Source organism: Ochotona princeps, chromosome 5 (genome assembly GCF_030435755.1).
Source record: "Ochotona princeps isolate mOchPri1 chromosome 5, mOchPri1.hap1, whole genome shotgun sequence".
NCBI lineage: Eukaryota > Metazoa > Chordata > Mammalia > Lagomorpha > Ochotonidae > Ochotona > Ochotona princeps.
Window position 1 is genome coordinate 33,768,487 of NC_080836.1, and position 26,827 is coordinate 33,795,313.

Here is a 26,827-nt window from a genome sequence, read left to right on the forward strand (position 1 = left end):
TCACTTTGAATCTACCATCTCCATCTTATATGAATTATTGTTTCTTAAGAAATAATCATTTTTTAATTAAAAATAAACAAATTCCTTTGAACTCATTCATGATGTGTCTTGATATCCAAGTCAAGTCAGACAATGGAATGTTCCTATCATATTCTAGAGCAGGCCTGATTCTTTAGGGAGAAACACTGAATACAGTGAAATTGACTTGGGAGAAACTGCAGCAATGAAACTTGGGAAACATAAACTCGGCATGTGTTGGTACATTTCACCTGGCATTTTAAAATGAAGAAGTTGCCACTGATTGTTTACCACCAGGCAAAGATTCTGTGACCCACCTAAAAATCCTCTGTCAGCCAAGGGATTTGCTTCTCTCTAGGGGCTATTAGTCATTTTGTAGAGTTTTATTTATTTTTTTAAAACTTCCTTTCCAACTGGACATACGTACCATTTCATTAAAGCCAAATGTGTTTTATGAAATTTGAGACTAACAGTTAATCATTCCAGTGAGAGAACTCGCGTAGAGTAGACTGAAGGTCAGGAAAATCAATAATAAAGTAAAAGTGGTCAACATTTTGGGGGTGGCTATCATCTTTCAAGCACTTTTTCTAGATATATCTCAACTATCATATTGCACAATAAATATTATTCTCAATTTACGAAAGTAGAAAAAAGGCCCCGAAAGCCATTAAATGATAGACTAAGACTGGTATTCATGGTGTCTTCTTTCGAGTACATGTACCTCCTATTCTGCAGCATTGCCTGCTGGAGTTCAGAGTTCAAACCTGAGAACTTCAGATATCTACCAAGTAACATGGGGTATTTCTTTAAAAGATTTATTTATTTTTATTGGAAACTCAGATATGCAGAGAGGAGGAGAGACAAAGAAGATTTTCCATCCATTGATTCACTCCCCCAAGCAGCTGCAAAGGCTGGAGCTGAGCTGATCTGAAGCCAGGAGCCTCTTCCGGGTCTCCCACACGGGTGCAGTATCCCAAGGCTTTGGGCTGTCCTCGACTGCTTTCCCAGGCCACAAGCAGGGAGCTGGATGGGCAGTGGGGCAGTCGGGATTAGAACCGGCGCCCACATGGGATCCTGGCGCATTCAAGGCGAGGACCTTAACCATTATATTATCGCGCCGGGCCCGGGTTTTTGTTTTTGTGGCTATTTTTTAAATCATCAGATCAGACTCATAACCAACACCCAGATCAATAACAAAGCATTAACAATGCCCGAGGAGTCATTACTCACTACCCCCTCTATTTCTTTTTTTAAATGTACAAGAACATATTGCCATCTCCATGGCAGGATTCAGTGAAACAATATTTATAATTACATACCAAATTATCCAACTTCCACACCAGTTTTATCCTCTTTATATATCTTAACCACCAGAAAGAAAAGAAAAGAAAATGTGGTTTTCTTTTCTTTTCTGGCTCTGGCCTATTTCACTTAGTGTGATTGTTAAACAGAAGACAACCATAACGCAGCTGAGCTGCCAGGGTCTTATGCACAGACAATGAAAAGAATAAAGCAGAGAGTTATAAATCAGATCAAGACAAAAGCAGTGGTTCAAGACAATGAAAGCAATGATACAGATACTTGAAACGACTTTCAGTGAAAGGAAAAGGAGTTTTACACATACTGGAGGGGCAAATCTCAGGAGAGAGAAATCTCTACCACACTCTTGTCATCACACTCCAGAGAGAACATCTGGTTATCACCCCAGAACCAATTTTGAAGGATGCATGATTTTAGAATAGGGACCTGGCCAGAGAAAGAAACTGAAGCACGCCAACAGCCAATCTAGCCTGGAGCCCCTGGGAAAGAAGAAATGTAAACAGGCCCAATTGTCCCAATTTGCCAGGAGAACCTGTCTGCCTTTCAACCTGTAGTCAGAGTCTCGCAAATAAACAGAAACGCTTTGCTATAGACAAAGAGAAATGGAAAAAAGAATGAGAAACTAACATCCAGGCTTTGAAATTACTGAAAAAGGAGAGGATGTGCTAGACATCCCTACAGAACAAAGACGCATGTGTCAAACACCCACCATGCTGAATAGCACAGGAAGACCAGGTGAAATGCACCCTCTGTGATGGGATTTGGGGCTGCTACCAAAAGAGCCTGGGAGGGGAGAGTCCCAGGGAATTAATGGGCCTCAATGCTGGAATTGTTCACATACTTCATCACACAAAGGGGAAATTTTACTAAAATGCTTTCCTGGGAATAGCCTGCAAAACCTCAGTGTATCTGTTTTCAAGCTGAGAACACAGAGTGTTCACAAATTAGAAAACAAAATGCATTTTTACTGGTGTATTTCTTATAATATTGCAGGTTTAGCTTTCCAAGTTCATTACTCAATGGCTGCTTTTATTTTTTCCCCCTTGGAAGTATTTTGCTTCAGTTCTATAGACAGGTCTGCAATCCTGGCAAGGATTCCAATAGAGCCTCAGTTAACAGATAACAGGATCAACAAGATTTCTACTCATTATTTGAAGCTCAAAGGAAGAATCATTTAATAAAGCTAAACAACAGCATTAAAGCATACTTTTAAAAGGTGTTATCAAGATGCAACCATACTAAGTCTGGGCCTCTCGGCGTATGTCATACACAGAGGAAATACCCACCTGACGTTCAAACAGGCATAAAAAATAGTACTAAAAATATCAAAGATGTTGCAGAGGTAGCAAAGATATTTGTCATGAGAACTTGTAGCAAAACTTTCTAAAGATTTCTTCCCTTTCCTCTCAAGAAGTTACAAGCAGAACCACTACCCCAGAGGGTTGTCTTAACCACACTGAAACTGCTTCCCATTTGGAGAGTGGATCAGTGCATCACTCCCTCTCCCTCCCTCTCTCTCACTGTCTCTGTTATTTCTATCTCCACCTCCTCCTCTATCCACATCTGTCTTCACCATCACTTTCTCATTCTCTCTGTGCCCCTGAGTCTCTCAATTGTTTCTTAAAGGAGAAATTTATTTTTGTGTGAAAAATTTTTGTATAAAAAAGCTTTTTTATAATGTGCATCTTCCATAAGCTTTTGAAATATGATTATATATCATTTATTCTGATTCACTCTGACTCTGTTGAATCAAACCTGAAAAAGTCATCTATACTCAGCCAACATAGATCAACTTTTTAAATCATGATATAAGCTGATTACATGTACTTCCAAAAGCTTTCTCACATTTTTAGGAACTCTGAAGGTGCTAAGAAATAATGGCAAATCCTTAACTAGAATTTGGTTAGTTGAATTTTTGTTTAAGTTGAGTTTAATGAGAGTTAATTGAGAAGAGATGTCTATGAACAAAGGGGGGCTGGGAAGAAGATGAAATAAAATCAGAAACTTCTGAAATCAGTGGTCTCCGACAGTTTAGTCATTTTGTATTTTCCCAGCTGCCTTACCTGCACATTAACAGCTAATGAGAGTCATTGGTAGGTGGTAGGAGAGGAGTAGGAAGATAGAATATAGCTTTCCAAAAGAGAGGACCGAACACACATCTTTCATGTTGTAAGATTCCTACAAAAGAGGAAAGAGGCTTAGACAAGGCACACGTTCAAAACTGAATGATGTTGAAAACTTTCAATGAGCAATATTGTTCTGGAGCAGGTATTTCAAGGCTGGGAGGAAGAAGAGATCAACTTTAAGGAAGGCATGCCAACAAGTGACACCAAGGAGCAGCTCACAAGCTCCTCTAAGCCATTAGAACAGAGTTGGAAATAGTTCTAAGGAAAACTAGAAGTTGTGACCACATCCAGTGGGAAAATGTGCTATGACCCTGTAGAATCAGAAGCCAAAAGCAGACACAAGGACTACACACTTACCACCCATGGGTTAGAGAAATGGTACATTTAACTTGATGCTCTGTCTATGCCATGAAAGTCTACAGCAATGAGGCTGAGATAAAGCACAGCGCATTGCCAGCACTCAGTTTATTTTTGCCGAATGAGGATCATGGAATGGGTGGTGAAGTGGGTCTATGTATCTCCTGTTCTAGAGCAGTTTTTGCACATTAAAAACAAAAACATGCTTCTGCTAGGAGAACCAGCTTCAGCTCATCCCTTTGAAGAATCCACACTGCTACCCATGCCTGGGGTTCAAGAAGGCTTCTGCCAGTGCATACATATTTCCCTGGTCTAGACTCTGCTGGTGAGCTATCGCTGAAGGATGAATACTAACTCCCAGACCACAGTTCACCTTTCAGGCTTGCTCTGTAGCTTGGCAAGAAGACTGGCATGTTATCCAGTCTCTAAAGAAAGAAGCAACCAGTGCAGAGGCAGGATAGAATGACTGAGGTCCTTAAAGAATGTTTCCCATTTCTGTTCCTTGCGTTGGGAAGCTTGGAAATTTCTCTTAAGATTTGTTTTCTAATTTACAAATTGGCAAATTACGCCCCTTTGCATTGTTAAAATTACCTGATGGGATAATCTTCCTCCTTCTGGTTCATTCAATGCCTCATCATTAGATTTACCTTCCTGAAATACTATGTTATATATGTAGTCCATTGTGCTCTCAGCATATTCAGGAACTGCTTACTGCTTATTAAATAGGATCCGCATTGCTTGGTCAGTTACTCAAACATCTCCATGATGATGGTCTAACCTGCTTTTCTTGTCTGAACTTATCCCACTCCACCCATGCAGCCCAGAGGCAACCAAGCAACACTCTATATTTTACTACGCCTTCTTATTCTTCTCAGGTCTCATGACAGCCTAGCTACCAAGAGAATGTGGCCCCTTCTTCCTGCTCTTGTATACTTTATTGGATGCTGTCTAAATTTTTCCTTTATGAAACATTACACACACCTAGACCACTAACATTTCCAAGTCAGAAGTTAGCTCTTCTTTAATGCTATTTTTAAAGACACAATTTATTATATATTATCTTGAATTTTAATAGCTTATTGCCCAATTTTTCCATTGAAAATGTGCATCTAAACAGCATAAATTATTCCTTATTTTTCATTATACAGACTATTGTGCTTGGTACAGCACATAGTATAGTAAGTATGACAAATTAATCATTTGAAAATTAATGTTTAGTAAAAATGTTGATGTTTTTCTTTTTCATGAAAATGCTTTAGAATCAGGTGAAGAATTAGTTAATTTTGTTATTTGAATAATACATTTTTGAAACAATGAACCAGTCATTGAATGGATTATTATAATTTCCAGCACTGATATGGCAATTTGGAATCACTCCTTTCTCTCTGACTTCTCCCATTTTTCATAAAACGGAAATATGCAACATCAACAGCATGGATATGCTCTATAACAAACGCATCAAATGTTTTTGTCTTCTGACAGGTTACTTTTGCACAATGATGTTCCTAGCAGACCCCTGCATTTCGAGACTGTAGTGGATGGATGTTCTGTTCTGGTTGAATTAAACTTCGCTGACCATCAGTCAGACCATCCGAGGGGAAAGTTCACCTAAGAAAGTAAGGGGGTTCTAGGTATGAGGATATGTGTGTCTCTCCTGAAGGTGCAAGAAAGTTAATACAAAAACTCGTAACTAAGCAAAATACTTCTTAGAAATAACTCCAAATCATGGCCAGTCACATGATTTCACGTGTTTTCATTATAAACACTTTCTGATTGTGTTTTATCTTTTACCCCAGGAGAAGACATTTTAAAATGACATTTAAGCAAAGATTTTGAGTGGAGTCATTCCACTTGCAATGACTATAAATTATTCTCTTTTTGAATGTTGATAGAATTGGCAAATCTGTTTTCCATATCTAGTCTTTCCCTACTCCAATGTTCCCTGCAAAATGTCACTAGATTTATCTTCCTCACACACACCCCTATGGATGTCAATGGTTGTTGACCTTCAGTACACATTAGAATAAACTGGTGAGATTTTTTAAATATTATGATGCCTACACCACCTGAATTAGAAGAGCTATTTAGTGAGGCTCAGGTGCAGGCATTCTTTTTAAAGCCCCTGAAGAGACTGTTAAGTGCAATGAGCATTAAGAACCATTATCCTGGCTAATCTTTCAGAAATTCTGGATGTGAAATAATGGGCAATGTGATATTGGATAAGGAGAGAATTGAGCCAATTGAAATGTTGCTTGCAGCCATCCTTGGGGAGAGGGGGAGACACAGTCCTGACTCCGTAAAGATGAATGGGGATTGAGCAAGACTACCCACTCCTACGATCACAGTCTTAGCCATTCCTATTTGAGTCTGGCTTTGCTGCCAACAATGTCTCTTTTGCAGGATCTTAGTGGTGTGTTTGTCAGCCACTGCTTCCTCTCTGTGCCTGTAAATTCAAGCCTGTCCCTATTCAGGGAATGTGCCCTCTGAGAAGTGGTATTGCAAAAGCAAAGCTTTGCTGATCAATAAGTTTTCCCAGTTCAATAAAAATGTAAAAGGGAAATAGAGTTTTTTGTTTTAGTCACAACTACCATAAGCTCTTCCTCCTCTCTCCACCCCATCAGCAGAATTATACAATTTGTGTCACACAGTCTACCTGCTGAGAGTTCTGTCCCAAAGTGAAATAGAGATTCTTGAAGGATTCAGTGATATTACTGCAAGTGAATAGTTATCATAATGCCTCTGGCTGCTTGAAGGAGGTCCAAACATCTAGGCTTTGCTCTAAGACCTAGGGTGGGCTTTGTTGAAGCACTCTATGACTATGTTTTTGAATACATTCCCCTCTCGTTGTCATTATGAGGTAATGTGTTAGGTAATGTCTTGAAAAATGGCCAGAGGGCTGAAATGTCAGCTTTACAACTCACATACCTGAAAATAACAATGTTGGTTATTATTTTTATATTACAATATCTTCAGAATGCCTCGTAAACTGTAGTCAATTGTGACAACTGTACCTGTACTTTAACCAGACTCTACCAACAAGGATGCTAAGAAAATCTGAGGCCACTGCCTTAACACTTAATTATTTAAGATTTATTTATTTATTATTTGAACAAATACAGAGAGAAGTAGAGACATAGAGAAACATCTTCTATACATTGGATCACTCCACAATAGCTGAAGCCTAGCTAATCTGAAGCCAGGAGATTCTTTCGGGACTCCCACGTGGGTGCAAGGTTCCAAGGCTTTGTTCCATACTCCATTGCTTTTCCAGGCCACAAGCAGGGAACTGGATGGGAAGTGGAGCAGCCAGAACATGAACCGGCCCCCATATGGAATCCTGGCACTTGAAAAGGGATGAGTAGCCACCTGAGCCCCTCTGCCAGTCCTCACTGGGTTAACACTTGAAGAGGAGTCTTTCTCTCTCTTGCGTCTCATCCAGGGTACATTCCCATCTCCAGCTATCTTCACCCTGAGAGCCCACTTGAATTGTTCAATATCTCTAAGGCCCTCAGTCACACAATTTTTCTCTAGGCTTGATCTCAAGGATCCCCATAAAACCTCCCACAAGACAGCATGAAAAAAAACCACTCAGTGTGCCAAGTGTCCCTTTAAGTTGGCAGCACGTTGGTATTCCGAAATCTCAAATTTTGAGTGTTATAGCTTCATAAATAGTAAGGCAAAAGTAACCTTTCTTTTCCTTTGAAACTTACCAGATACTGAATCAATGAAGCCACAACTGTGCAAGTTGAAAATTACAAAGTTTTGCATCTACATTAATAGTATAGCTTTTGCTTTCACCTGTAAATTTGTGTTTCCCAAACTATTAAAGATGGCCTGTTGCAAGGTAACTGCAAGTCATATCAGCTGTTTTTTAAAAGATTAATCTTAGTTCATTTTTTCACAGCTCTGTTTTTATGATATTGAGATGGCACATTTCATCAGAACAGGGTTTAGTGGTTTATCACCAATCAAGCAAGACTGAAGTTCAAAGCAAGTTTAACTGTACTTAAGGACTGATTATAAGCAATGACAAGTTTTTTTTTTATTAATTATTATGCATTATGTGACAGTTTCATAGGCTCTGGGAATCCCCCCACCCCTCCCCACACCCCTCCCCCCTGGTGGATTCCTCCACCTTGGTGCAGTATTACAGTTCAAATTCAATCAAGATTCTTTCCTTGCAAACATATACCAAACATAGAGTCCAGCTACTTATTGTCCAGATGGGTTGAACAGTTTCTTGGGGAGACCATTTCTGGTCCAAAGTTAGAGCTGGTAGAATATCATCCCAGTCAATTAAGAGTCCCAATATAACATTAACAGCAATTTGTAACATTATGGAATTGACATGGTTTTGCGTAACCAGTATGTTAAAAAAAAACAAAAAACAAGTTCTTAACCACAACCTATGATTTGCTCATTGACATTTCAATTTTAGTTTGTATACAGGACCGGCTGCTATATACCTTAAAATGGTTATAAGGTACCATTCAGCTTTCTCGTGTCTATTTCATTTTAGTATTTAGCCATTTGTTGTGTTGAAGTATAATTTTACTGATCTTGGCAGATTTTAGGATAATCTAGACTGGCTTGTAACTCTAACAAGACAAGTTTTAAGAATATCAACCTCAGTTTCCATCTTACCTCCTATTAGATTTCCTTGAAGCAACAGAGACAGGATTTGGTGTATTCGACTATAACAATGAAAACATGTGGCTCCACTGGTTAATCCTATGTCTGCAAGTGCCTTCATCCTATAGAGGCACCCATTTGTGTCCTGACTGCTCCATTTCCAACCCAGCTCCCTGCTTGTTGCCTGAGAAACCAAGAGAGGATGAAGCACCGACTTGGGACCATGCACATGCGTGGAAGATCCAGACAGCCCCTGGCTTCTGGTTGTTGACTGCCTATTGGCTCAGCTGCGGCCATTGAGGCTCATGGGTGGTGAACCTGCATATGCAAGGTCTTTCTCTCTCTTATTCTCTCTGTAAATCTGCGTTCCAATAGAAATAAATCTTAAAAACAATAAAGTGAGAGTGCCAGAAAAGAAATAACAAAATCAATATCAAAACCATATGCATATACACCTGAGGGGATTTTTAAAAGTTCACGGATACTACAACCAAAAATAAAAAAAATTTTTTTAGATTTATTTATTTTTGTTGGAAAGTCAGATATACAGAGAGGAAGATATGCAGATTGGAAGATTTTCCATCTATTGCTTCACTGCCTAAGTGACTGCAACTGCCAGAGTTGAGCCAATCTGAAGCCAGGAGCCAGGAGCCAGGAGCCTCTTCCGGGTCTCATGGGTACAGGGTCCCAAGGCTTTGGGCTGTCCTTGACTGCTTTCCCAGGCCACAAGCAGGGAACTGGATGGGAAGCAGGGCTGCTGGGGTTAGAACCGGTGCCCATATGGGAGCACAGTGCGTGTAAGGAAAGAACTTTAGCCACTAGGCTACCGCACCAGACCCTAAATTCATTTTTGCAGAAAATTCTTGAAATACATGCAAAATTTTTTCATGATGGCTTATGAAAAAATTCTCCATTTTTAAGTATCTGTATATACATACATACATACATATGTACATGTGTGTATATGTTCAATCATAATTCACATTTTTCTTTTTTTCCCCAAATTTAAAAATTCTTTTTAATAAACATTTAGTTTAGACCTGTCGCAGTATACTATTGGCTAAAGTCCTTGCCTTGAACACGCCGGGATCCCATATGGGTACCGGTTTGGGTTCCAGGTGCTCTGGTTCCCTTCCAACTCCCTCTGTGGCCTTGAAAAGCAGTAGAGGACATCCCAAAGCCTCGGGCCCCTAAACCCATGTGGAAGACCCAGACGAGGCTCCTGACTCCTGACTTAGGATTCGCTCAGCTCTAGCTGTTGTGGCAACTTGGGGAAAGAGTCAATAGACGGAAGATCTTCCTCTCTGTCTCTCCTCCTCTTTGCATATCTGACTTCTCAATAAACAAATAAATAAATCTTTAAATATTTATATTTTTCATCTGCTTGAATAACAAAAAGAGAGGGACAGAGATCTTCCATTCACTGCTTCACTTTTCAAATACCTGTAAAGTCAGGTGAGGTCAGGCCAACCCTAAGAGCCTGGAACTCTATCACACTCCCGTGAGTGGGCGGCTAGGACCCCGACACCATATTCGTCATCTACTGCCTGTACACAGAGGAAGCAGGACAGGAGTTCACACTCTGCTATAAGACATGGGTGAAGCAAACTGCAACTTAATTCATTGTGCCACCATGCCATGACCTAAGAGGAATGTATTAACAAGAAAAATGACAGCTGAATATTAGCACCATCTAGCAATAACAATAAAAACAATTGATTTGGTTGAGTTCCTTACAAAAACCACTCTAGCAAAGATAACCTTCAAATGCAAAATGAATCACTGTCACTCAGATTTTAAAACCAAATAACATCAATAAATATAATGTAAATTAGGAGAAACCATTGCCACACAGTGAATTATGTCAGCTCTGCAAAACAAGGATGCCATATGGATACCTGACATCCATATATATTTTCTGTACGAATTCATTGTGCCCTCAGTAAAACTGGTAATTTTCTTACATAATATTAATCAAATTATTCATTTCCATGATTGTCCTTCTGTTAGAGGTGAGTACACTGTAATTGTTTTGTTTTATATTCACTACTTCATATTGTAGTTAATTCACAGAGCCATATTTGTAAATGGAAATACTTCTATGAATTATCTTTCATATATATATATATACTCATAAAATCATACACATAGTAGGTTGAACATATAGGTTTATGTATATGAGATTTGATGTGTCTAAAAGTATAAACAAAAACCAATATGCTAAAATGTGCCCATTATGCTAGTGTTGAGAAAATATGATCATATCCAATTTGTATTTGACATTATGGTGCAAGAGATAACCTACCACAAATATATGGACAAGAACTGGCATGGCCTACATTTTAACTGAACTGCTAGAATAATCATGTCCCCTCTAATGTGTTTACAGACATGCTTTCAACAGTTTTCAAATGGAGCAGATTTTGGCATCACTACTTTGCTAGTGAGGTCCTGAAAAGATTGTAATGAAAAGAACGATCACTTCCATCCAAATATGTATCTCTGTACTACATGGAAATGTGCAAGAAAGCATGTGGTATGATGCATATTTTATTACCTGAATTAAATACTCTGAGGACCAAAACTGAAACAAGATGTTCCACATTTTTTGTCCTAAATGTCCTCTAAATTTGCATGAGAACAGACTGCTCAGAGATCAGCTGAGAGTTTTAAAAATTGAGTGCATTGCCTACGTGGGGCTGTGCTCAGGTTCAGCACGATAAGATGGGTCCCCTTGTGCCCATCCTACAAGAAGCTCTGATGAATTCACTGGGGAGTACAGACAGGTCCCTATGCAGGCTGCCAGCCAAACAGATGCAGGTGTATGGTGATAATGATGTAATTTATTGACATAGAAAAATAGAATCTGTTTCTCACCATAATCCTTTAAGCAAGGTATAAAATATTATTGTCCCCAGGTTATAGACAAAGAAATTGAACTTTGCTGAGCTTTAGTGATTTGCCTGTTCTGACATAGGAAGGCGTTAAATCAGAAATAGTGCCCAGTATCATTGCATTCCCTGTCCAGGTCAGAGGGCCAGAGTGTTTCCAGGTTTCCTGTTTCTGGGCTATCTGCCCCTCTCAAGTGTCTCCAGCCTTTTGGTCCTGAGCAGCTTCATGAATAGACGAAGATTATAGACTGTCACATTATTGTTCTGATGGTGAAATAATGTATGAAAACTGTCTCGTTGATGGCAAACTGCTGGTCAGAGTTCTCCTCTGCTTGTGATTTCGTTCTTCTGTAAACAGTCACTATGGTCTCCCCAAAGCATGCAGTTATAATGAGACAGATACACAAGCCATTATTTGCAACTCTCCAACTCCCAAAGCTCCAAAACACAAGGTAATTCTAACTCATTTAGTAACAAAATCTTATGTGAACTGACAGACCATGTACCATCTTTCCCCCACTAATTTACAGTGAATATTTACTTGTTTCACAGCAAAAATATCATAAAGCAATTACAAGGCCATGATTTGTGGCTTCATGTCAGTTATTACTAGCATATCTTATTTTCTTTTTAAAATCTAAACACCCTGGGAATTTTAGAGACACTGTGAGGTTGATAGAGTGAGATACTGCTGATCCAGAGTTGATTTGACCATTGTTTTGGTCACCATTGATAGGATGACAAGGTCCTGGGTGAGGATGATGCAGAAGCCTGGGATTGGGTGGTCCTAGAATCAGTTGTAGTTTGGGCCTACTTCAACGTAGACTCAAGATCATGGGCGTGCAGATGTCAAACTCTTCTAGCACTGGGCTAGAAACTTGATCTGTGGTTTGGATGTCCCTCTGATATGGTTCTTCTAAGAGCAACATTTTCAAGTGCCAGATCCAGAAGCCACTTTGAAGTGTGGATGAGAAAATTCACTGGGCAATGGAGATCCGTGTTTGAGTGTTGACCTAATAGTTCCCAATCCCGTACCCTTACCAGGCTTACCAGGCTTTTAAAACCTCCGCCTCTCATCCTAAAAGTGGACTTCTAAGTAACATTTTTGAGCACTACGGTAAATGTTAAATGGTCAAGCATATGTGTAAGTACTTTCTGTGGTAACCTAATCATTGCAAGTGTCCAAAGATTCTTTCTCCTTTTCATTTCTTGGCATTTTCCTGGTATTTCCATTAGCAGAAATCTCCACCATCAGGTTGCTTGTGAAATTTCTCCTCAAGTAGTTGATTTGTTGTGGTTGTGATTGTTAGTTAAAATAGCTGAAGAGAGTTGTTTTGTTTTGTTTTGTTTCCCTAAAGCTCAGTCTGGATCTGTGCCATGTTAAAGTCCAGAAAGCTGAATTGGTATAATTCCAATATTATTTTGCCAAGCCATTTTTTTAAGAAAACAAACTTTCTAAATAACATGAGGTTTCAGATGCACATGGCTCACAATTTGCATGAAGCAGAATAAAACACCCTTAAGTGATGAAGTGTGTTTACTGTAGGTCAACTAATTACAGTTCTCAAACCTGGACTACATGAAAGTGGATGGTTAATTCAAGTTTGCAGAACTGCTGAGCATGTCTCATACCTTGGCTGTGATTCATTCTGATGTTCTGGAGGCAAAAACTCATGATAATAGCACATGAGCTTAGCATGACTAATTCACTTATGATTTTAAATAGGTCTGGAGTCAAAAGTTCTCTCCAAAGTTTGTTCACCTCAAGTCACAAATTCACAAGGACAGATCCCTCCATATTCAAGTTTTATACTGTTGCTGAATCACAGCACAGGAGCCAGTACTTAGACAATCCCAGAGCCTCCCAGGGAGGAGCCAAGAACTGTGCTCAGTCCCTACTATTCAAGTGGAATAGCAGATGCTATGAAAGGAAGGTTTGTGTGGTCCTGTAGTTCAGGGAGAGAAAAAGGTAATTCAATAAATGGCTATCAGACACACAGGCATTATACAATAAAATTAAGCCTCCGTTTGGATAAAAGGAAATCAGTACTGGGCAATGCTAAGACTTGAAGAAGAAAATGTTTATAAGAAAATAGTTGATGCTCTCAAAATAGAAAAAAAAAGCCTTTAAAATGACAAAAATGCTCAAATTGCGAAGGAAATTATTACCAAGATTTTTTACATTGAAGTTTCAAACTTCTTCAGAGGAAAAAGTGCCCCCAAAGTTTGCACAACATCGGAACAGCATTGGGTGCAGCAGTGAAGCTGTCATGTGACCTCTGAGAGTTTGGCTTTGACCTACCTGTCCCTGGTTGTTGCTGTCACTTGGACACAAGCTATTTCTCCACTCTTTCTCTCTGCCTTTCAAATAAAAAGGAAATTAATAAAATTTTAAGAATGTAATATTTCTACAAAAATTGAAAGTATAAAAAATAATACAATGTATCTATACATGAGGGATTCTCAGAAAGTTCACGGGAAGGTGTATTATGCAAAACAGGATGAATTTCAAATTTTTGCTTTGACTTAACAGTATCTTGATTCTGTTTTACATTTGTTTGACATACCTTACATAGTAACGTTATGCAATCTGAACGCTGGAGTTACCTCTGAGAACACAGCAATGGAAATAACAGAAGAGAGGGTTACACAGGGGACTTCAACTCTGTCCATAATGATGTGCTTCACTAGTATTTTAGTTTTTTTATTTCTGAAAAAATCAGACATAACTACAGCAATTCTGTTTGCCTTAATAGATTTGCATAGTGTATACAGTGTTTGTTATTTTAGACCATTCTTGTGTGTTTGAAAGATTCTATAATGTATATTTAATGAAAAATACTATTCACTTGATAAACAATTCACTTTGTGTCTCCAAGAGCAAACATGTGGAAGAGCTAGCCAACTTTGCAGTCTCTGGGATTTGTTGCCTCTTCTTCAACCCAGATCAAAAGCTGCTTCTTTGGCACTTGGTATATTCCCCACTAAGCTTTACTGCAGAGGCAAAGCACACTAAAGTTTACCACCAGCAGAACTGACTGCTCTTTCTGCCTTGAAGTTTCTGTCTGCCTACACCTATCCTCTCGGGCACTGTAACACATGCTTGGTTCTGCTTCCTTTCCCGACCCCCAGCATCTGGAAGTCCTAGAGTTTCAGCCTGTGAGTTTGGGGATGTACTGAGGCATGGCAGTTGTGGTGATTGGCACTGAAACTTGGCTGCAGCTGCTACTGCTTCTGACACGAGAGAATGTGAGCTTTAGCATCATGTCCCACTCTCTAATGCTAAGCAGCCTTTTTCAGTCTTTTAATAGATTCTTGGGGGAGGAGGAAGTGGAGGCTGAGGTTAGCTTTGTTCGCTTGTGTGCCTGCCTCAGTCAATTTGGCATCTGGGATTAAACTTCCTGTTTATTCAGATGACAGTATTTTCTGTTACACACACACACACACACACACACACACACACACACAAGGTCAGGCCATATGTCTCTCTGCCTGCAAGTTATGTGCACTGACCAAAACCATATTAAATCATCCACCAACATATCCAGTCTTCAGTGTCTGTAACCTTGTCAACGGAACTCAGTTTTTTCAAGATGCACTGAGATGGAGGCAATAGACAGATTGCCACATCTAGTGTGAAGACTGCGCAGAAGGTGGTAATAGCATCAGATCAGCCAACCCATGCACAGTAGGTTGAACTTTTCTAGGGGAGCCTCAGTGGGCCACTGACAGGCCTGGAACTGCAGCACTTCCTTGCCCAGACTCCTAAAGATTACTAACATTCCTGGGGACCCCTGTCTTTTTCTTCCCCAAAGGGATGGCTTTCTTTCAAGTTAAAAGTTTCAGGAAGCTCTGAAGGCCTGCCTCTAATTCTCTATAGTTAGACCAGGAACTTCAGAACCATCAGAGCAGAGGCTGGCAAAGCAGTTTCCCAATTTTGTTAATGAAGTTTTACTGAGTTACAACAATGTCCATTTCTCTACAACTTGTCTTTAGCTACTTTCACACTAAGGTGGCATAGCCAAGTAATGCCAGCAGAGAACACATGTTCCACAAAACCCCAAACACTTACTATCTGGCTTTTTACTAGAAAAATGTGCTGACCCCTGAGTAACAGAATCCTGTGGCCTGGGGAACTGGTTAGATCACACAGCCTGGCTATGCTCACAGGCTTACACCAGATAAGCATCAAAACTAGGAGCTAAATGTGCACATATCATTTAATTCTTGTTAAAATAGGACAAAGCTAAAGAAATACTCTCCATAAAGTAATCCCCTTCTTGATTAAGCATGGTTTCCTGCTATTCTGGCATCACCTTCTCTGTGTGAGCAATGAGCTAGGACAGGAATTTACTTTCTGCCTGAGTCAGCTGCTTTACTCAAGCTGCAATTGCTCCCCAGACTTGTTACCCTATATCTTTTGCCCAACCAAAAGGTATGGGGAGGAAAACAGCACACAGTCAATTAAGTGTGGTTTACAGGGACACTCTAACAGGCTTCCCCACGCTCTGGGTCATATATTCATCACCAGTGTGTGACTATTACTGTCTCCCTGGTCTCGGAAGAAATTTCTTACGCATGTTTACCAGAGGTAGATAATGGATCTTTTGTGTTTATCCAGCTTTTTCAGTTCTAGAACCAACTGACTGATCCCAGTCATAGGAAAATGGCCAGTTCCAAAAAAGACCATTAACTTAACAGAGTTAATGATGCTGCCTTTTGGCCAAATTGAACCTAAGACTGTTGAATGCATAAAGTATATTTGGCTAAGTTAACTAACTTGAGAAAATTTGCTCTGGGTATTTTTTTTAAGATTTATCTATTTTTATTGAAAAGGAACAATTACAGGAAAAAGAGAAAGACCTTCCATCTGTTCTTTCACTCCCAAAGTGGCTAGAACAGCCAGAGCTGAGCTGATCTGAAGCCGGGAGCCAGGAGCTTCTTTCATGTCTCCCATATGGGTGCTGTGTCCCACAACTTTATACTATCCTCTACTGCTTTCTCAGGCCATGGGTAGGAAGCTGGGTGGGAAGTGGAGAAGCTGGGACCCAATCCATCACCCATATGGGATCCCAGTGCATGCAAGGCCAGGGTTTAGCCACTGAAACATCATGCTGCACCGCCCCCATTCATTTTTAAATATCTGTTTATGAGGAATGACAGGATTGAGAGCATGAGGCTTTCACATGACTCAACACAAATCACACAATCTAAAGATACTTCAGTTTCACTCTGTAAATGAGGAATTTAGACCGAAGGACAGGAAATTCCATTCATTGTGTTGCATAACATTTTACTAAGCCTTATTATCTGATGTTGCTATTCCATATTATAAAACTTGCATCTCCAACGTTTGAGGCAGCCCTCAAAGATTTCGTGAGAAATGGGTATTATGAAAAAGCTACACACATGCTTCCATTATTTTATCAAAAATAAATATATCACTTAATGCTATTCCTCTAAAAACTTTTGAAAGTGCCACCATACTTCAGTATCCTATAAAATACTTTGAATTAGCATTAATGCCCTGCCATATTCTAGAAATAGAATTCTTGTTTTCATCCTGCTAGTCACTATAGCAAAGATATTGCTCAATGAATAGTATATTTTAAGGGTTCAAATTACTGCTTTCCAGTACTAACGTATATCCACTACTTACCTCATCCTTTTGTTCATTGTTTCTAGGGAGGAGATTTTGGTTAGCTGTGTTATTGGTTTGAGATTAAAACAAGGCTAAGAGGGCCCAGAGGAGTAACCTAGTGGTTAAAGTCCTCGCCTTGCACGCACCAGGATCCCGTATGGGCGCCAGTTCTAATACCAGCATCCCCACTTCCCATCCAGCTCCCTGCTTGTGGCCTGAGAAAGCAGTCAAGGACAGCCTTCATTCTTGGGACCCACGTAGGAGACCCATAGGAAGCTCCTGGCTCCTGGCTTTGGATCTGCTGATCTCCAGCCATTGCAGCTGCTTGGAGAGTGAATCAATGGATGGAAGATCTTCCCCTCTGCCTCTCCTCCTCTCTGTATATCTGACTTTGTAATAAAGATAAAGAAATCTTTAAAAAGAATAGAACAAAGCTAAGAAACCTCAGAAGGACATAAAAAGAATCACCAAGCTCAGTGCACCAACACAGCTGAGCTATAGCTAGCCTGGTTTTATAACTATAGGATGATCAGTGAGACATCCCAGCATGCTTGGGTTTTGCTCTCTTATACTAGTGAGGCTCGGTTGAACTTGTATGAACTGTTTGGCCTGTCTGAGCCCTTTTCTTTGCCAGGCAGCTGTGTTAATCCTGGTGGAGGCCTTGTGGTGAAAACCTCAAACTCTGACCTTCATTTTCAGAATTCCTGTGCAGAAGAAATCTTCAGTGTTTTCACACAGGAGTGCAGTTTTGTGGATTACAGTGTGTATTTTCTGGGTGTGGCTTTGCAATATATGAATTTGTACTCTGTGCAAGTGGTGGATGGAATGTGGTGGGCTTAGTATGCATGATGTTGAGTTCTTTCCAAGTTGACAATTGTTTTCCCTAATGCCCAAGGAAGCCTCAGGGAACAGTCAGGCTTCTGACATTCTCAGTGGGTTTTCTGAGTACCTCAGTGGGAGTGTACCTGAACAGTAGATGCTGAATGGTTGGCATGAAAGTCTTATGGAGCAAGAATTAAAGAACTATTTCTGCAAAGCCTGTTCAACAGTTGAGGGCTTGATGTGAAAAGAAAGCAAAATTAATTTGCAATTCAGTTTGATACTGAATCCTAAATAAAAGCAGGAATTCAACCAAAGTAAAAATAATTAGTTGTTATGACAGGGTCATGAAAGTTTCAGGCATGCATGAGGACTGAGACCTGGTGGTTTGGAGGAAAGTATCCAGAAGATAATTTGGGTTAAACAGATTCACCAGCCCAATTAGGAATCCAGAGACGGGCTGTTAGCATAGAACATCACTGATCACCACACACCAGCCCACACCAAAGCTATGGATGGGGGCCTCTTTGGCAGTGTTAGGTACCATTACCCAACTGGGTGGTGGAGTGGTGGAGTGGTTACATTTGGCAGGGTCAAGACACTATCCAGCACGCGAGAGAACTTGGTCTGGGGGTAGACTCTGTGGGGTTGTGTGGGCTCAACCCTGTGGAAATACAAGTCCCCCTGGTAAGCTCACAAGCTGGGGTTGCGATGGACTAAGCTAGGTGTGACCATGACACCTGCCATCACTCACAGGTAAAGGAACCCACAACAGTCAGGGCAGGTCAAAGCAGCAGCACCTGAATGTGCATCCTAAAACACGATGTGGGGTGGGCCGGGCTGCCACTTGAAGGGGCAGAATAGGCAGGGCTGAGCAAACCTTAACTCACAAGAAACAACAGAAATCAGGTTGGAGCAAAGGTCACACCAAGTAGGTCCTTGCACCTACTGATCTGCGTGAGACAGGGATGCTAAGCCACAGCATCTAAGGGGCCAGGACAAGTGAGGGGCTCTGCCAAGCTGAGTCAGAGCAACCACTGGCCTACACGTGATCTAAGGCTGGGAATAAGCCCAGTTGGGGAGCTAAGGGGACACCCTAGCTGGGTTGAGTTTCCCACCAAGGAGCACATGGGCTGGAATTGGGGCTGCATTCTGATCAGGATACGATTGTAATCTCACTTGGCACAAGTGTGGACTGGGACTGGAAGTACCAAGCCGGGCCAGACTCCAACACCATCTGGTGCTCTGGAGGACCAGGGGAGATGTGTGACAGACTAGGCTAGGTCTCAGTCCTTACTGAACCATGTGTGAGCTATATGAGGGTATGGAAGAGCCGTGGCAGGGTTGAAACATCCAACAGTAAGAACGAAATTGGGTTGAAGACTAGTCAGGAAAAGCCATTGTTCCTGCTAGGACAGGTGGTGAACTGATTAGCTTTGGCTCATGGACCCACTGGTATGCACAAAATCTGGCACTGGGAAAGTTTCTGATGGAGGAGCCTGGACAACTTCTCTGGCAGGACAGTCCCTGCATGTAAGCGCAAAAAGCACAATAGGAAACAGCCCAGAACAGGCAATGGAAATTATCCCACTGGCATACACATGGCATGGGTTGGGGGCAGACCAGGCTGAACCTGTTCACATCACCCGCTGGTGAATCTGAGCACCAGAACAGAGTGTGGGTTGAGCCAGGTTCGGTTGCGGCACATACCAGTACACATTAAGGAATGCCAAGGTGAGATGAGCCATACCAGATGTGGTTACAGTGACCAAACAGCACATGTGATAAGCAGGGGGAAGAGGCAAAGCTGACAGGGGAATGTGGGCTCCCTTGCTGGACAACTACTTCTATTGGAAAGTGTGAGTCAGGATGGGGGCAGATCAGACTAGGCAGGGCTATAACACCTGTGGGCCTCATGTGAGCTAGATAAGGGAAGGGCCACGGTGGGCTGACTGTTGTGACTGGTGCAAGCAAAATTTAGAGTGGGTGAGGGTTGGTTGGGCTTTGCTGCAGCATTAGCTGGCAAAGGCTGGCACTGGGAGCTAATTCTGTCAAGTCAAATGCCAGAACCACCTGGAGAGTGCAGAATCTGGGAGTGGGTGTGGCCCAGAAGGGAAATAGTGGGCACCTCCCTTGGGGTTACCACTCCCAATGGAGAGCACAAAAACCAGGACAGGGTTCATGTTCCAGGTATTTTGGAAGTTCTCCTGCATAATTTCCTCAAGTACTGGTTGTATGCCTGTCTCTCTTTCCACATGGACTTCAAAGTAACGAACGTCAAAAAGGACAGGGAAGGGCGGTACATCTTCTTCAAAGCGAGAATCCAACAAGAACCAATCGCCATTCTTAACATTTATGCTCCTAGTCCGGATGCACCCAGCTACGTGAAACAACTACTTTTGGACTTAAAGGGAGACATAGATGAACATACGATAATTCTGGGAGATCTGAACACCCCACTAACACCAATAGATAGATCAACACAGCAAAAGCTCAACAGAGAAGCCACAGAACTCACACAAACAATAGAACAACTGGACCTAGTAGACATCTATAGAATATTTCATTCTAAGGCCACAGACTACACCTTCTTCTCAGCAGTGCATGGCACCAAGTTATCCTCTTTTACCCAGGCCAATAGCAGGGAACTGGATCATAAATGGAGCAGCTTGAACTGTAACCACATTCCATATGAGATGTTGTTGTCACAGGAAGCAGTTTTACAACCCCTGCCACAATGCCAACTTCTGACATGGTGGTGGTCTAACCAAGTCCTAGTCTCTCCATCCCACTTCCTTTCTTGCCTGAAGACTGATTGACTTTGAATGTTTGGATTAGCCACCAATTCACATAAGGAAATCATCCTTTATTAAATGGGGATATCTACTGGTCTATGCCAATCAGAGTCATCTTATTTGTTGGCCAGCCATTTGCTCATGTGTTTTAAATGAATTTTACAGAGCTAGGGAGTGCCTGGAAAAAAATTTTTAGTCTGTTTCTTCTAATGAACCTTTGCAATAAAGTCAAGTAAAAAAGTTATGGAGTCATATGAAAGCTAAAGCTTTGAGCCATGTCTCTTTCCTTCTTGACATGCCCTGGTGATTTTTATTTTGTATGGTTGTGGTGTGACCTCAGAGGCAAATGGGGGACTCACTACTCAGCATGCAAGGTGCACATTATCCTGGCCCAGACCCTCCCTGAAACTACATCAGTTTGGCAATGATTAGAGGACAAGTGGTCTTGGACCCAGTCCAGCATGGACATAGGACAGAATCGCCTGTGAACTAGGCTGCAAGCCCCAGAGTATGCTTCTTTGTCCAATAATTTCATTTGGAAACAGAAATTCAAAGTAAAATTACTGAGAATTTCAGAACAGTGAGCACAGAGTGGTAATGTCCAAACATGGAGCTGTTCTGAGCCTAGGATCCTGCTGCTCCTTATGAACTATGGTCTACGTGTGTTAACTCCTCCACCTCAAAACCACAAAGAGAACAGGAACAAGTTATAGAAGTATATAGCACTTGGGATCCTTATACTGTGAAACTACTAAATTAATTAAACTTGGAACTTGTCTAGACTCAATAATTCCTTCTGCATGAGGTAATAACCCCTTGTCTTATGCCACTTTGTCTTGAATGTTCTCATAATCACAACTGAAAGTTTTCTAACTAGTAAAGTCACACATTAATCTAAATGTTTACAAAAAGACTAGATGGAGGTGGACTGTGGCTGTGATGGTCCAATTGATGATGAGCCACCAGAAGAATGCTGGTCCTGCTTTTCCCTGGCCTCTGTGCTGGGCATGAGAGAACCAAGAGGCTCTTTGGAAGCAGAACACAGACAATGCCCTCACTTAATCTCCATTAACTCACATTCTTCCACTTTTATATGGCCCATCAAGTTCAAGCAGGGCAGATATTGACAAACTACAACACAGAAGCCAACACAAGGCCAATGTTGATTTTTCAGTTTACATGGACTGAGAACATTAAAGAGGTTCCTATGAGCTTCAGGCATAGCTTGAAGCAAAGCTATACAATAGATGAAACTATGGTTTAAATGTCTCCCTCAAAATCCAAGTTGTAGAATGTTAACACCCAATCCAATGATGGTGAAAGATGGGAACTACAGAGGTGATTATGTCATGAGGGTCTGTCCTCAATGGACGGATTAATGCTGTGGCAGTGGTTTAGCTAGCATAGGAATGGAGTTTCTGATAATCCTATGCTGAACTCCTAGGATTGGCACACAGGTAAGCAACAGAGGTTTGCTTTTAATGAGAGCCATTAAGAATAGTAAGGTTTTAAGAGGTGGTTGCAGGGCCCGGCGGTGTGGCCTAGTGGCTAAAGTCCTTGTCTTGAACACCCCGGGATCTCATATGGGCGTCGGTTCTAATCCCAGCAGATCCACTTCCCATCCAGCTCCCTGCTTCTGGTCTGGGAAAGCAGTCGAGGACGGCCCAACGCATTGGGACCCTGCACCCGCGTGGGAGACCTGGAAGAGGTTCCTGGTTGTTGGCTTCGGATCGGCGTGCACCGGCTGTTGCGGCTCACTTGGGGGATGAATCATCGTATGGAAGATCTTCCTCTCTGTCGCTCCTCCTCTCTGTATATCTGACTTTGTAATAAAAATAAATAAACCCTAAAAAAAAAAAAGAGTTGGTTGCAGACTGGGCCCTGCATTTCATAAAAAAAGCAATGTAGGAGATAACTCTTCTATAGAAAGTCTGTTCATGCTGTGCATTAGGAGCAGAGTTTATCTTTTTGGCTAGCATGAGCCAGTGAAGTGAGACACTCTGATCTGAATGTGGACTCAAAGGCCAGTATCTTTGACAACTTCCACGCCCTCACATATTTCTCTGAGTTCTTCTCACCACCAGCTTTTCATCACAACCCTCTGCCAGACCAAGTTAGATCACAAGGTCCTCCTGTTTGAATTACCGAAGTTTTCTCAGTGACATCAGACAAGCAGTCTAAAGCTGTTGAAAGTTGCCTCCATACTAGATTAGCAGCACAAGAGGGAACAAAGCTCATACATTATTCAGAAGGGAAAAATGTGGGCTTTAACTGAACTTTGAAGGAATCAACAGTTCTTCCAGAGGAGAGTGCCCTATTGTTATGGCTCATAGAACAAAAAGAGAAAAGTGGCATTCCTTACAGAATAGCTAATAGCAGACTTGCAGACACTGGGATGAACTGACCAGCAGATGTCTTTTATGAGCTCTGAAATCTGTACAAGGTGTCCTGTTACTGATCAGAGCAAGAATGTTCTCATTTATCTATTTATATAGGATGACAACTCGGTGACATTCAGGGCAAAGTTTCAGAATGATAAAATGATGCTCTCTTTAGAGCAGGAACTTATCAGTGATATGAAGTACCCCACTGGAAGTTTCACCAAAAAGTTAGGGTTGCCTCTTTAGCAAACCCTGGAAGGCCCTTCTCTCAAGCCTAGGAAGCCCTGCCTGCATTGTGGACCAAGAAATGCACTATTTTTACAAAAACACAATCTATACCACATGTGTTTTTTTTTTTCAGAACAGAAGAGTGTTCTTCAAAAATAAGAGAAAGAAGTGCTGACCATCAGGATTAAGAGAAAGCTGCGAGGGACTTCAGCCTACAGAATTTGCAGGTGTTCTGGTTTAATTCCTGGTGACAATCCTATTTGAAGGAGAAAAACTAAAACACGGTGGAAGATTATTGCCACAATATTCCTGAAGCCACAGTACCACTTTACCATCTGATGTGTCCAAGTCGATCTTGGAATAGTGCAACGCATCTAAAATTTTACTTGTAATGCTTACAAGTCATATTCACAAGGCATTTTTCTGTTATTCGTTATTTAAACATTTTTATAGCAAAATAGACTTTTAAAACTGATCATTTGGGATTATTGTGAGGGAAAGGGAAACAAAGTTGGGAAATTGAGCAGATAGATGAAGCTGTTTATGGACACAATTGTCTTTCTAGTCCTGTTCTGTTTTCCCAGATGGGAGATGCTAGACTCTGGCATTCACACAGTTTCTCATGGGGAGCCAAATAAAGTTCGGCAAGGAAGAGATGTGATAGGAAAGATGCCCAGTTTCGGCCATTTGTACTCCGCCATCTCAGGGCCCAAGTTAGCTAAGTCAAGATGCCACTGTGTTTTAATTAACATTCAATATTCAGATTTTACAGTGGAATCATGCTTGCCACTCTGATTTTTGGTGGTTTTTGTTACAAGCTAACTTGCCCTATAGCCTTTTTTAGTAAGCAAGAACTTTCAACAACCAATCTGGCCAGGCATCGAGCATCTGCAAAGTTGTTGGAGGGAACGAAAGACAAGGGCTGGTGGATACTGTAGGTGAGAATCACACAGTTATTACCTAATTTAGAAAAAAAATTGTTCAGAAAATAATTTGGGTTACTGTTTAGCTCTGTCCAAAAGGATTTCAAAACAAGATGGTTTCTTTAGTTTTTTTAATTTGTTTTTTATTTATTTCTTTAGCATCACACCTAGTAAAAAGGAGAGCTGAATCATTTTAAATTATTGAAGAAAATACCAATTGCCAATAAGCAAACATATAATTTTGATTATTGCTCTTAGTCTGATTCTCTGAATATGATCTGTAAGAATTAATATTAGAAATGTATAGTATCGGGTCCAGCGGCGTGGCCTAGTGGCTAAAGTCCTCGCCTTGAAAGCCCTGGGATTCCATATGGGCGCCGGTTCTAATCCCAGCAGCTCCACTTCCCATCCAGCCCCCTGCTTGTGGCCTGGGAAAGCAGTCGAGGACGGCCCAAAGCTTTGGAACCGTGCACCCGCGTGGGAGACCTGGAAGAGGTTCCTGGTCCTGGCATGGGATTGGCGCGTACTGGCCCGTTGCAGCTCACTTGGGGAGTGAAACATCGGATGGAAGATCTTCCTCTCTGTCTCTCCTCCTCTCTGTATATCCGGCTTTCCAATAACAATAAAATCTTAGAAAAAAAAAAAGAAATGTATAGAATCATAATATAGGTCAACCAGTATTGAAAAATTTTAAGAATCCCATTGTTTGAAAATTAATTATTACAAGCAATGCAAATGTTTCGGGTGTGATACTATTCAATACAAAGAAGACATATTTAGTCCGAAAAACATTCAAATATACATGGGCTGATATGAAATCCCCTCACCTATTATATCAAACTGTTTTACTAGAATTCAATATAGAGTGGAAAAAATCAAATCTATTAAAGGTATACTTTATTTTAAAAGCAGAATGATTGGGAATGCTGTTGTGGCACAGTGGTATAAGCCACCATTTATGACTTTAGCATTCCGTTTTGGAGTACCAGATTGAGTGCAGGTATGCCGCTTTTGACTCAACTATCTTCTAATGCACCTGGGAAAGCAGTAGAGGATAAACAGGATACTTGAATATGGATGATCCTTCTGAGAGGACCAGGACCTGAAATATGACAACTGCACCAAGAAGGAGTGGGATGGAAGGCAAGAGAAGCAAGGGAAGCAATGCACACTTTATTGAACTCTGCAGTGTGCACATATGTATATGTATATATATAAATATGCATATGTATATAGGCAGGTTACCTAGGTAACCATGCAAAGCCCCCCTAAAGATAGCAACCAAGGAAATGAAGTAACAATTACTATAGTGTCAAAGGAGTAAACATGTTTTTCAGGAAAAAATTCTGATGACCAAACTAATTAGCTGAGGAAGGGGATATGCTTGGCTACATGAAACTAATGAAGAGGGAGGCACCGCTCATCCCCAGCCATACTTGACCATCAAGGCAGCACAGTCCCATGTAAGAAGTCTTCCTCCTGCTAGCACTCTCAGTCTGCTGAGAGTCTATGAGTTCTGGGGTCCTCGGGCATCTGATGGACTGGTCCAGGGGTTGCACTTCCTGAGTCCATGCTTCCCACCATTTGGGAGGCCAGAACAGAGTTGTGGTATTGAGCCTGCCTGAGAATTGGTTAGATGGCCATTTGGGGAGTGAATGATTGGTTGGAAGATTGTTCTCTTCATTTCTCTCTCTCTCTCTCCCTACTCCCTTACCCTGATCACTTTCCCTTGCTGTCATCACATCTTCCAAATAAGTAACTAAGTAAGAAAATACACAAAAAATAATTCTAGTTTTAAAAAGTGGCTCTGGCTGTTTATATTAAGTGCATCATAACATTTTGGGTATAGGCAACGGTAGATAGTCTAGTTTCCTACTGTCAAGATGTAGTTAACAGTTTCATTGGGAGTCCTTCTTTGATGCAGTACCAGCAACATATGCATCCTGCAACATATCTTCCTTTCTCAATGTACTAGTCTCCTTTATGCAGTTCATCTATGAGAATATATGTACATACATATTTATCTATTTATTTGTTTTGTACTTTTGTATAAATGTTGTCTATAACAGAGACAATAAATGATATGTATCATTTGGGATTGACCTATTTTACTGAACATAATGGTCTCCAGTTGGGACCATTGATTTAAATTTTTGTTTGTTGTTTATTTGTTTTTTTAGATTCTATGTTATTTATTTGTGCCTTAACTATTGCTATTTCTCTCTTGCCAATTTTGAATTTGTTATATTTTTTGTTTCCTAGTTCTCCATATATCTTCTATATATCACTGATGTTCAATGATAAGTGGTTCATTTGAGAACTTAATGGGTTTTTCTTTATTTATTTATTTTTGTGATACAGGAGCTGACTGCTTCTCCCTTACTGGTACTTTTGCCATATCCCATAGCTGTTGCTGTGTGCTGTCTCCATTTTCACTCATTTCAAAAAATTTGTGAAATTTCTTATGAGTTTTCATTTGATACAATGGTTTCTGAGGAGTAAATTGTTTAAGCTCCATTTACCTCTGTGGTTTCCCAAAATTTTTCTTGTTGAATTTCAGTTGTATTACATTTTGATTAGAAAAATATTTGGTGTTATTTTTCTTGTAGATTATTTTTAAAAATTTTAAATTTTTCTATATTTGCTGAACTTTTACTCAATGGACTTTTTTTAGTGCAGCACTAAGTCTTTTAACT